Source organism: Diabrotica undecimpunctata, chromosome 6 (assembly GCF_040954645.1).
Source record: "Diabrotica undecimpunctata isolate CICGRU chromosome 6, icDiaUnde3, whole genome shotgun sequence".
NCBI classification, from domain to species: domain Eukaryota; kingdom Metazoa; phylum Arthropoda; class Insecta; order Coleoptera; family Chrysomelidae; genus Diabrotica; species Diabrotica undecimpunctata.
The window spans coordinates 144,293,555-144,305,395 of NC_092808.1; positions in this window are offsets into that span (position 1 = coordinate 144,293,555).

The following is an 11,841-nucleotide window of genomic DNA, read 5'->3' on the forward strand; positions in this document are numbered from 1 at the left end:
AAGGTTCAGACAGTTCCCCCAAAATCGTACTCTACATTCAACTTTGTGAAAAGTTAGTTTTGTTAAATTTACCAACTGATTTGGTATTCCCGGCTCTTTCATTGCGTTGAACATTTCTGTTCTATTCACAGAGTCGTAGGCTGCTTTGTTGTCTATAAATATGTGATGAGTATCAATGCCACATTCCAGTGTTTTTTCCAAAATTTGTTTCAGGGTTGCAATCTGATGAATTGTAGATTTACCAACTCTGAAAACAGCGTGGTATTTTCCTACTATGCGTTCTGCATATGGTGCCTATACTATACCTATTTAATAGGTAAATACATAAAAGCATAGTTATAATACGTTTACTCAGTTTAAGAATATTTTGACAGATTTATTGTTGCTAAGTTGCAGTATAAACTTATGACTGCAAATTTTTTTCATTGAAAAAAAAAAAGAATAATCATAAATAATAGGAATAGGCTACTCAATAAGTTTTGATGTTCGATAAGAGTGGGCGTTGCTACTAGCCTAAATTTTTTGTTATATTCCTACACTCTTCATATGACCCATCGAGTTAGAATCCATGGAGAAGCTATGACCATATTAACGTGTGTATTAAAAACGGCGTCAGAAGGTGTGGTAGATGATCATACAAATATGGCGGTGGGATCAGGGCTGGACTACGGCGTGAGTATAAGAAATGTAGAAAATACATTGATTAAAACGTAGAAACGTAGTTAACAAGATGCACATTGATTAAAAAAGTGTAGAGTAATAAATGCCACTGTTGGGCTGTGGGGAAAAGTGTGCCTAATGGAAGATGGAAAATGCTCTGATCATTGGCAACAAGGTTACACAAATAAGGGTACTACGATCCGGGATTCAGTCTGGTAGAGGTGTCTTGGCCAAGGTTCGCGACAAAGCTAGACTACAAGAGATTTGCGAGTGAGGTAAATACACGTAAAAGATAAAACTTTTGGGCACTACACTATTATTGAAGGAATAGGGAAAACTAGTAAATACGAGAATGGATAGAAAATTAGATATGAGCAATAACGGGAAAGATATAAAGTGACTAGAAGGGAAAGAAAATAAGACAAAAACAATACGAGAAAGATACAACTGGTTACTAGACGGGAACAAAAAGAGTAGGGAAGAGTAATTATATCCCGCGGTAAACACTAAAAATACGACATATATACATAATATATAAAGACAAATTAATACAATCAAAGAACAAGTTGTACCTGAAAGAGATCACTTCCCTGTTAAATGACATAATACATAAAAAATACATAATATATACTGATACAGTAAATATTATTAACAATTATTCTTTGGCTCTTTATCACCGTACTTATATTATCAATTGTTCTTCGTCAAAGGGAAAAATTTACTATTATAAGACGATAAATCACTAAACTGGAGTCGGTAGTATCTCTGATCACAAAACTTTCGGTTTTTGGTTGATTTGAGATGAAACCTAAAAGTACAATTATATGCATCACTAAGCCTTAATAACAAATTTGTATTTTAAATAACAAATACGATTAATGGACTTAAAAATATTATAAAAAGCTTAGAAATTGTTTATTAGTATCTTATATTCTGTGTATTCATTATTTTTATTTTATTGGAAGTGAATGTTTAAATTGGTATTTTGCAAACTTTTAAAAATACTCAATAATGACTGAAAAATTAATCGAGAAACTGATCTACGTTACTTATATGAGTTTTTTATGAATATAATTAATTTATTCTCTGAAGTAAGGGCCATTACTTTGTTTACATATTTGTATACTAATCTATGAAACGTTATTCCTGAAGATTTTTTATCAACATTGCTTCTGCTACTGCAACTACGTTGAGAACAAGAAACCATTGTTATGCACTATCACAATATAATATTTTACTATAAAAGTATTAAAACTAAAAAATATTCTAAAAATAACAAACGTAAACAATCATACATGATCTGACACAACGATCTGACACAACGATCATAACAATATGGCCGAAATGAGGTCCTTTATAGTCACCTGATGCCATCTCCATAGATTACAACTCAATGATATGGCCGTAGGTATGTGAAGTTTCATTTTAATCTGTCAATTAATTTTTTGTTTGCAAGCCATTGTATCGACGTGTCACAGTATTTCTTTACAATGGAAAAAATCAAGTATTGTCCATGTAGTATATTGAATCAATGTTTCTGTACATTATTCCTATTTCCCAAAGGTCGATATACATGCTTTTTACAAAAATAATGGTTATGTCCCACATGACATGACAGACACACGACGTAGAATATATTTTCTGTTGTTATCGACTGCCTTCATGGAACCTTAATATAGAATGGTTACGAACCCACTAGTTACCACTATATTACAGTGCAGAAATTAAACGTGGTCGTATAAGCCTTGAAAACGCTCCACGCCGAGGACGTCCAAAGACAGCAACAACACCAAATATAGTACAAAAAATACAGTATATCGTATTGGAACATCGTCGAGTAACTGAAAGAGATTCAAATAAATTCCTTCTACTAAGAGAGTAGAAGCCCTAGCTATCATTGGGCAGTGTAAGCAATATTTTCACTGACGTATTGGATTTCAGAAAGCTGTGTTCATAATGGGTACTGCATTTACCAAACATGGAACAAAAAAACATTCGAATGCAACTTCATTAGCAACGTTTACAGTGTTTTCGAAAAGTGATTTTTATGTTTCAATTCATCATTATAGATGAAACTTATGTCTATCACCATAAATCTGGATCAAAACAAGAAGCTGAGGAGTGGAGTGAATCTGGTTCATCGGAACCGAAACAAGTTCGGATCCAGAAATCGGCCAAAAAGGTGTTAGCATCAGTTATTTGGGATGGGCACATGTCCATGATTACATTTACGCCAATCTCGCCCATTGCTTTTAGAGTATCCACTGGTATTCCCTATATCTCTGGGTTTTTTTTGATTCTTGGTTAGTTGAGAGGCTTCTTAACTTCTGCTCGTAAAATCATAGGTTCTATCTTTCTGTTTGCATGTTTTTTCCAGGTCTCTTTAATGCTCTCTATGTTGCTTTGTACTTCTCCATCATGGTCTTGAACGACCTGAAGTTGTGGTTTGAACTCTTGATCCAAATATTTAACTTTTTTAAATAGTTCATGAATTTCATGCTACAATACTTGACACACGTTATTTATATGGTAGTTTTTATCTCTGGTGGATATACATTTTATTTTCCTACTTAGCTCTGCTATTTCTTGAGTGTTGTTTTCTGTTTTTGTGGTGTATTAAAGCATACCTCTTCCTTGTTCCACTAATTCTGAGGTTTCCACCGACATTCAATGTTTGTTCTTTTGGATTTACGCGGTATGCACTCTTTTTTCCCTGAATGTATCTAGCTTTTTATTCCATTCCAATTTTTATTTATGTATTCTAATATTTGTTGTTTTTTTTTATTTATTAGTTTTATCTGGAATTCTTCTGAATTATTTACCCTTAGCTGTTTTGCCTAATGTATTTTTCTAGTTGTGTGTAATTTGAACCTGCAGTTCATTTTTAAAAGTTTATGATCTGATCCACAGTATGCTCTAGGCATAGCTTTTACATTGATTACTAAGGTTTTTCTTTTTGTCCAGTTTTCCCGTTTTGTACTCCAGTGTAAAGTGCGTCATATTATTTTAAATAATTTCAAAAACAGTTAATCCTCGATAGATCTGAAAGGATAAATATAGGTAGCTATAAGAGTTTTACCAATCAATAAAGATTGAAAATAAAAATAAAAATAAAAAAAGATTAGGATTTTAGTCCTAAATTTAGCAAAATTGCCATTCAGGCATTATTTAATTCAGTTAGATGATGGTAGAACCTGGAAACGTCATGTAGACCAAATACGGCAAATTTGGGAATATACTAATAATAATAATAATAGTCTCCCGTTTTATACCGCTTCGCGGCTTTGGGAGTATAGCAGGGTAGTCTGCTATATCTAGGGCCTACGGTATACAAGGAAGGTAACATGGCCAGTGCTACGCTTCAACCGCCTATTATTACCCCTGGTTTTACCCAAGGTACTCATTTTATTCAGGCTGAGCCGACCTGGGGCCTATAGACATTTTTAAAAATGTCTAGTTGTTCTTGCCGAAGGTAGGATTCGAACTCCGGACCACCGGCGTGCGAGGCAAGCATCCTACCGCTTGCGCTACGCAGGCTCTATTTGGGAATATACACCATCTCAAAATAATCAGACATGTTACATTCCCGATATCATTACTCACAATTTGGTTGCAAGGGAGGTATCCATTCCAGAGCACAGTGTCTCACCACCACCAACCGAAGTGACTACCGAGGAATCGGAAATTGCAAATAATATGGAAAGTTCCAATATTGTTCCTGGAGCTCAAACTGAAACTGAGGAGCCCATTTTAAGGCGTTCCACTAGAGTAAGAAAACCTGTTACGAGATTGAATTTGTAAGTACTTTACTTTTAGTTATCTTTTGTAAATCATGGTCAAGGGAGGAGGTGTTACGTTCCTGAAAAACTCCCTAATAATAAATGTTGTTATGACGCTGAAGGACGGCTGTCACTCAAGGATTGATAAAAAGAATACGTTTTTATACTTTTCCGAAATAAAACATTTTTACAATATTATATTACTTTATTACAATATTAATGAGGTGATTAATTACAATTACGTCTTTCAAATATGAAAGACACTACAGAGGGTACACCAAATTCTGAAAGTTAGAAGCAGCAGCAAATTGGAAATTTCAATTTCGATAAGAAATAATTTCTTCGGGCAAATATGAACTTAGAGGGTACCATAGAAGAAGCAGGTATATTCATTTTACGTTGATACATGATATTGACGAATTATTCAATTGATAATTATAATAATCTTATTTCGATTCAGTACATTGATTAATTTTACATTTGACATTTTGTTTTTTAATATTCCTTTTATCCTCATACTTGCAAATACAAAGATAAAGATGCTGAGCCAAGAAAGTACAACCTGAGACAAATTTAATTATAGGTAAAGTCTTTGATTTAAAATATTATAACTTAAAATTAATATATATATATATATATATATATATATATATATATATATATATATATATATATATATATATATAAATATAAATATATATATATATATATATATATATATATATATATATATATATATATATATATATATATATATATATATATGGAATATTGCTTTGTTGAAAGTGTATGTTTTAGAACGAGTATCAGTAGTGTCTAATAACGCTGTATAACACCGTACGCACCGTTTGAAGCTCCCTATATTACCGAAGTGGCGGATTGCTCACCTATCTATGAATTAAACAGTAGGAGAGCACAAGAGGCATTTATTATACAGTGTGTGGTCCTACTATGGACAAATCAGCCAGTCGGGGCGACTGGTGTGTACATCGTTAAATTATTCCGCTTTTCTGCCCATAATGTATATTCATTGAGCTGATCAATCGAAATTCTTATGATCTACATGTACGTAATTCAGAACATATTTTGGGGTCCTTTGAAATCAATTTTGTCTGTTTACGGTTTGTTTCACCGAAAAGGAAAAGGCAATTAAAATACTGTTAATTGAATCAAGATGAAAATTTTTAACAAAGCTTTTAAAGATAAAACGAACCGTTTGCTTCTAATTGCTTTTAACTGAGTCCGTGCTGCAAGGCTGCAATCGCTTTACTTTTTAAAATGTAGCTACTTTTTAAATTAACTGTCAGACAAATGACAACACATTTTCAGGCATATTGAGACTTTTTTCCCGAGAACTTTTCATATTCAATAAACCTCAACTAATGAACAAACCATACATTTTAAATATTTGGAATTTTATTTTATACACATACAACCTTTTATGGAAAGTGAGGTTATTTTAACTTGAAAATTCTTTTTAAGCAAGTAAATAATCAGTATATTTTTAGTTGAAGAAGTAAAGTCATACTTTACTTCTTGTACTAATAATTGTGTCTACTCCTGATAGTTTAGATTAAATGAAGAAAATGTGTTTCTTCTTTTGAAGAAAATATGATATTCTAACTATTATTATATTGTAGTTTTATTATTATATTAACACTATCAAAACTACAATATAATAATAGTTAGAATATCATATTCTGTTATCATATTATCTCATAAAATTTTTTAAAAGGCTTATTCATTTTACTAATTAAAAATTTTTAAACTCTCAGAGATTTACACACCAGGTCTCTTATCGTTGTTAGGCAACCACCATTACCCAAATTTAAAAATAAAAAATTTTTATTGGATTTCAACTTAATCTTTTTATATATACTTATTTTTTATATTTTTTATATCATTTTTAAACTATTATGTGGATAGTACGACATCAATTTCTTTCATTTTCTACATCAATCAATTTTCATACCACTTATGATATCATAGATTCAACCTCAAACATTAATTCCACTAATTTAATTGTTGTTTTTTCAATAATAGAGATTTGCAGATTTAAGGTAATAAATTTCATCATTTAAACAAATTTAATTTTAACTAAAGGTTCATTAATAAGATATTAGGTATTATTACAACAAAATAAAATTTTATAATTTTTAAAAATTACATTAGTCGTTGAACACACCCATACCTCGTCATGTTTAGTTGTCTTCTTAAATTATATTCCTGTCACCTCAGCCAGTTGGTCTGTCTCGTTTTAACTGACAAGAACCACGTGTTAAAAACCGAGCAGAGAGACATGTAGATTAAATTTTATCCAATGTCATCGACATAGAGTCACCATATAATTTAATTTTGGAAAGATGTAAACCCATATATGGATGTCATAGCCATAAATTCATTGTTAGCTTCAACTACATAAGACACTGAGGATGATCTGATCAGATCGAAAACGTTATGCTACTGTATACATTTTGACGATACTTGTAAAAGTTTTAACTATATGTTTTTATATACGTTAATACAATTTTGAAGTGTTTTAACTTCTGTATGTTTTTTTAAACTATCGTAGACAGCCAACTACTGGGATTTTCCCATTAATTTTTATAAAATGTGTTTTAGTTCAGAAATTTTTATTCCATTTTCGATATAAAAAGTCATATCTTATGATTTACATATTAAAATTTCTATTGAACTGCGCCAGCAATGCTGTTGGATGGACTGAGTTGCTTAACAGTAACAGTGCCGGTCCAAAATCCGGATAAAGGAGGAGGGAGTCTTTAGCAAGGTTAGCACCTTCTAATGGGCAGTAAATAGTTTGGTCATAGAAATAGGACTATGCCTCGGAACAGGATGGATTCAACGATGACGACCAATAGGTACAAGAAAAAAAAAATAAAAAATATTCTTCAAATCGGTTCGTGGAAAGTAAAATCACTAATCACAAGAGAACAAGAAATTACCAAAGAACTTAAAGAAAAGAATATATATATGTGAAATTTAAGAAACAAAAAAAGGGAAAATGTCAAATTATGTTTGATAAGCCAAAAAAGGATTCGCCGTATTAGTAGACTAGAAACTTGTAATATACGTAGAAGACTATAAGTTTGTCTGAAAAAAATAGTTTGCATTAAAGTTAAACTAGATGTCAATGCCTTAAATGTAATAGTAATAGCAATTTCTACACCAGAGAATAACAGAGGTGTAAATACAAGAGAAATCTTTTACGAAAACCTCCAGAGCACAGTAAATGAAATTCAACAGAATAAATATATATTCAGTGTTGCTGTCTAATTTTTTTCATTAATCGTGTATTTTTTATTGTTCTTTAAGAAATCTGTGATCATGGAACCTTTATTTCAATTCTCATTCTTCCGACACCCCTACAAGCCAAATTTGGAACAAAATTAAACATATGAAAGGTCATAACACTGCCTACAAAATCCCCGTCTGAATTCATGACAACAAAATAGTAACTCAAAGTCAAAGTATTGTCAAGATGTTTACAATCCGTTTTCAATCCAAAACGGTAAACCAAAATAAGTTTCCTTTACACTATTTTAACATCACAAGTAGTAAAACTAACGATATTTCCAACCCAATAAACCTACTCTTTACTAAACAAGAATTGACGTTAGCCCTATCCACTACAAAAAACTTAGCTGCTGGCCTTAATGATATTCCCTCAATTTTCCTCAAATATCTCCATGAAGAAACTATAGACTGTTCAACCTAAACAACTTCAGTTGTACAACCTAATCTGGTCCCGACAAGAATTTCCTTCCAAATGGAGGAAATCAATTATATTTCCTATAAAAAAAAGCTCCCTTCCCAACTCTCCAAACTCGTTTGGCCAATCTCCCTAACATGTACCCTTTGCAAATTATTGGAAAAAATAATCAACAAGCGATTAATCTGGTATCTAGAAAAAAACAATATCTTTAACCCTGCTCAATCAGGTTTTAGACCTAATAGAAGCAAAACTAATAATTTAGTGATCCTGCAAACAGATATAGCAAATGCTATAGCCTCCAAGCAAGACGTAATGGCAGTAACTTTTGATATAGCAAGTGCTTTCAATACAACATGTAAGTAGGTTATCCTTAAAAAACTGGTAGAAAATAATCTTACAGGCAACATACTATGCTTTATAAACTGTTTATATAATAGAAATTTCAGAATTACAGTTAACGGAGTATTATCCTACAACTATGTCACTGAAAATGGTGTACCCCAATGTTCTACTTTGAGTTCTACCCTCTTTCTACTAACCATCAATGATATTTCCCCTTATGTGAAATCTCCCGTTAAATTTGCCCTATACGCAGACGACCTTATTGTATACTGCCAAGGAAAATCCACAGCTAGATTCTCATCGTTATTACAAAAATCTATCGTGTCCCTTACTACATGGTCCGAGAAAACTGGCTTCAGGTTCTCCTCTAATAAATCCAAAATAATTAAATTCACCAGGGGATGCAACAGCGCAGAAATACCCAAAATAACACTAAACGGAGTAAATTAGGAGTTAATTGATCATTACAAGTTTTTAGGACTAACTGTCGATAACAAACTCACCTGGCGTCGTCATATCAATGAAATAAAAGGCATCTGTTTAAGCAGAATAAATGTGTTAAAGACATTGTCCCACCAACAATGGGGTGCCGATGAAAGTGTACTACTCAAAATATATCGAGCTATAATCCGATCCAAATTAGACTATCGTTGTATAGTTTACTTGTCCGCATCCAATAATTTATTACAATCGTTAAACTCTGTTCACAGCAATGGCCTCCAAATTTGCTTGGGAGTTTTTCGATCTCATGAACTCCCCCTTTAACTTTCGGGAGGCAGCAAGTACTCCTATCTTATGCTAGAAGAATTTCATCGAATCCGACTAACCCTGTATTTATTCTTCTGACTTAGCCAAGACCTGTACTCGTAATCTCGCCCAAATGTATATTTTTAATCCCACAGGTTCTACAATCCTTGTGCCAACACACAAAATTATCTTAAACACTTGCATCTATAAAATCAGAATCCCCGCCATAGTCTAGAATACATCCTTTTATAAACACTTCCCTCTGTAAATGTAATAAGCAAGAAACAAATAATATCATTTTTCGACAAGTTTTCAAGGATATTGTGAATACATCCCACTATGATAAAGTGCTTTATACCGATGCATCCCGAAACGCAGATGAGTTGGCTGTTCTGTCACTACAGTTGATACAGTATTAGGACAATACTGAATATCCGACGAATGTGGCGTGTTTTCATGAGAACTCTTTAGTATTTCAAAAGCTTTTGAGTTCCCTTTTGACAATCATCAAAGTGTAGCTCTGGACTTAACGATAACGGATAATAACTTATCTGCAGAAATGACATGGGACCGATTAGACAACACTTTGCTTCAGTTGTTGATTTATAGGGTTGAATTACGTTCATCATTTTCTCTTTAAGTAGCCAACCGGAGGCTAGGTTGGCTACTTTTTGGCTAGCTGGCCTAGCTAGTTGGCTATTTTTTTTATAACTATAGTGTATTTTTATGTATGAGAAAGTAATAAAACAATAAATTATGTATGCAAATCCCTAAACTGTTGATACGGGTGACTCAATGAAAAACAGATATTTGTCAACAAGTTTACAGAAGTATATAGGAAAACAATTTTAAATTGAGTATGACCATCAGGTATAAAGGTTGGAGCAGAATAGAATACAATAGTTGTGAGGGTTACTAATCCCTAAATAAGGTTGCCAGTGTCGGAGTGATGGAGGTTAACAGGTACTAATGAATTTGCAAGAAATGTAAGATGTTTATTTTATTGGTTATATATAATATAAAGTTTAATTCTTTAGATAAAATAAAACGTTTTATTTTATCTATTTGCAAAATAAAGTTTAATTCTTTGCCTATTTGCAAAATAAAGTTTAATTCTTTAGATAAAATAAAACGTTTTATTTTATCTGAAATGAGTGCATTCCACGAAGTAAGGGTTTCAACAATCAAACATTTAATTCTTTAATTCCAGGAATCTACGACAGTAATTGACTAGATAATTACCTTCTAAACTTATTCCACAGAAAATGTGATAGTGGGTTTTTCCATTTTGTAGGAAGGTCCAAGTGGCGTATTCAAAATTCTTAACAGTTCACTAAAAGTAGGTACTTCAGTTGCAAGGTGCAGTTTATTGTGTATACTAGTTTTATGGAAAATTTGGAAGTGCCGTGTAAACGCCGAAAAATTGGTCCTCTAACAGTTAATGAAAAAACATTAATATTTAATTGTTTTAAATCATTTACAGACAAACGTTTATGTGAAAGTGTTGATGAGACCGTTGAGTTAGTTAGCAGTACACTTGGTGTTGGGAAATCTACGATTTACAGAGTTATTAAAGAAGAGAAATGTGGTAGTTTTCAAATGCCACGTAATGCTCCAGGGAAACCAAAATTTCAAATAGAATATCATTTTAAAGAAGGACTTCGACGGAAAGTGCATGAATTCTTCTTTAGACAAGAATTTCCAACATTGGATAAAGTTCTTGTCTCAGTTCGAGATGATAAGGATTACCCAGAAATGAGTCGAAGTACGTTATGGAAACTTTTAAAAGAAATAGGCTTCCGCTGGAAAAAGAATCCCAGAAAGTCTATTTTATTAGAAAGAAGCGATATTGTCATATGGAGAAGACATTTTCTAAGAACCATAAAGGAAATGAGAAACCAAAAAAGAAAAATATTTTATCTTGATGAAACATGGATCAACGAGGGTCATACACCAAATAAATTTTGGCAGGATGCAACTGTTACAAGTCAAAGGCATTCTTTTGTAAATAACTTATCTACTGGTTTAAACCCACCATCAGGAAAGGGACGCAGGCTGATAATAGTACACATTGGCAGTTCAGACGGTTTTGTTGAAGGTGGTTTATTAACTTTTGAATCAACTCGTACCGGTGACTACCATGAAGACATGAACGCTGATGTCTTTCAAGAATGGTTCGAACAAATGATAGATCTTCTTCCTAAGAACTGTGTAATAGTAATGGATAATGCAAGTTATCACTCCAGACTTATAGAAGGACTGCCCACAACCAAGTGGTTAAAAAAAGACTTGCAGAATTGGCTGAGTTCAAAAAATATTACGTACCATCCCGGATCTATAAGAAAGGAACTTTATTCGTTGTGTGCCCTTCATAAAGAAAAATTTAAAAAATACGAAATTGATGAAATTGCCAAAAATCGTGGAATGACAGTACTTAGATCCCCACCATACCATTGTGAATTAAACCCGATTGAACTGGTATGGGCACAGATAAAGAGTGAAGTTTCAAGAAAAAATACCACTTTTAAAATTCATGATGTTAAACAGTTGTTTTTGGAGGCCGTAAATAATGTAAAACCT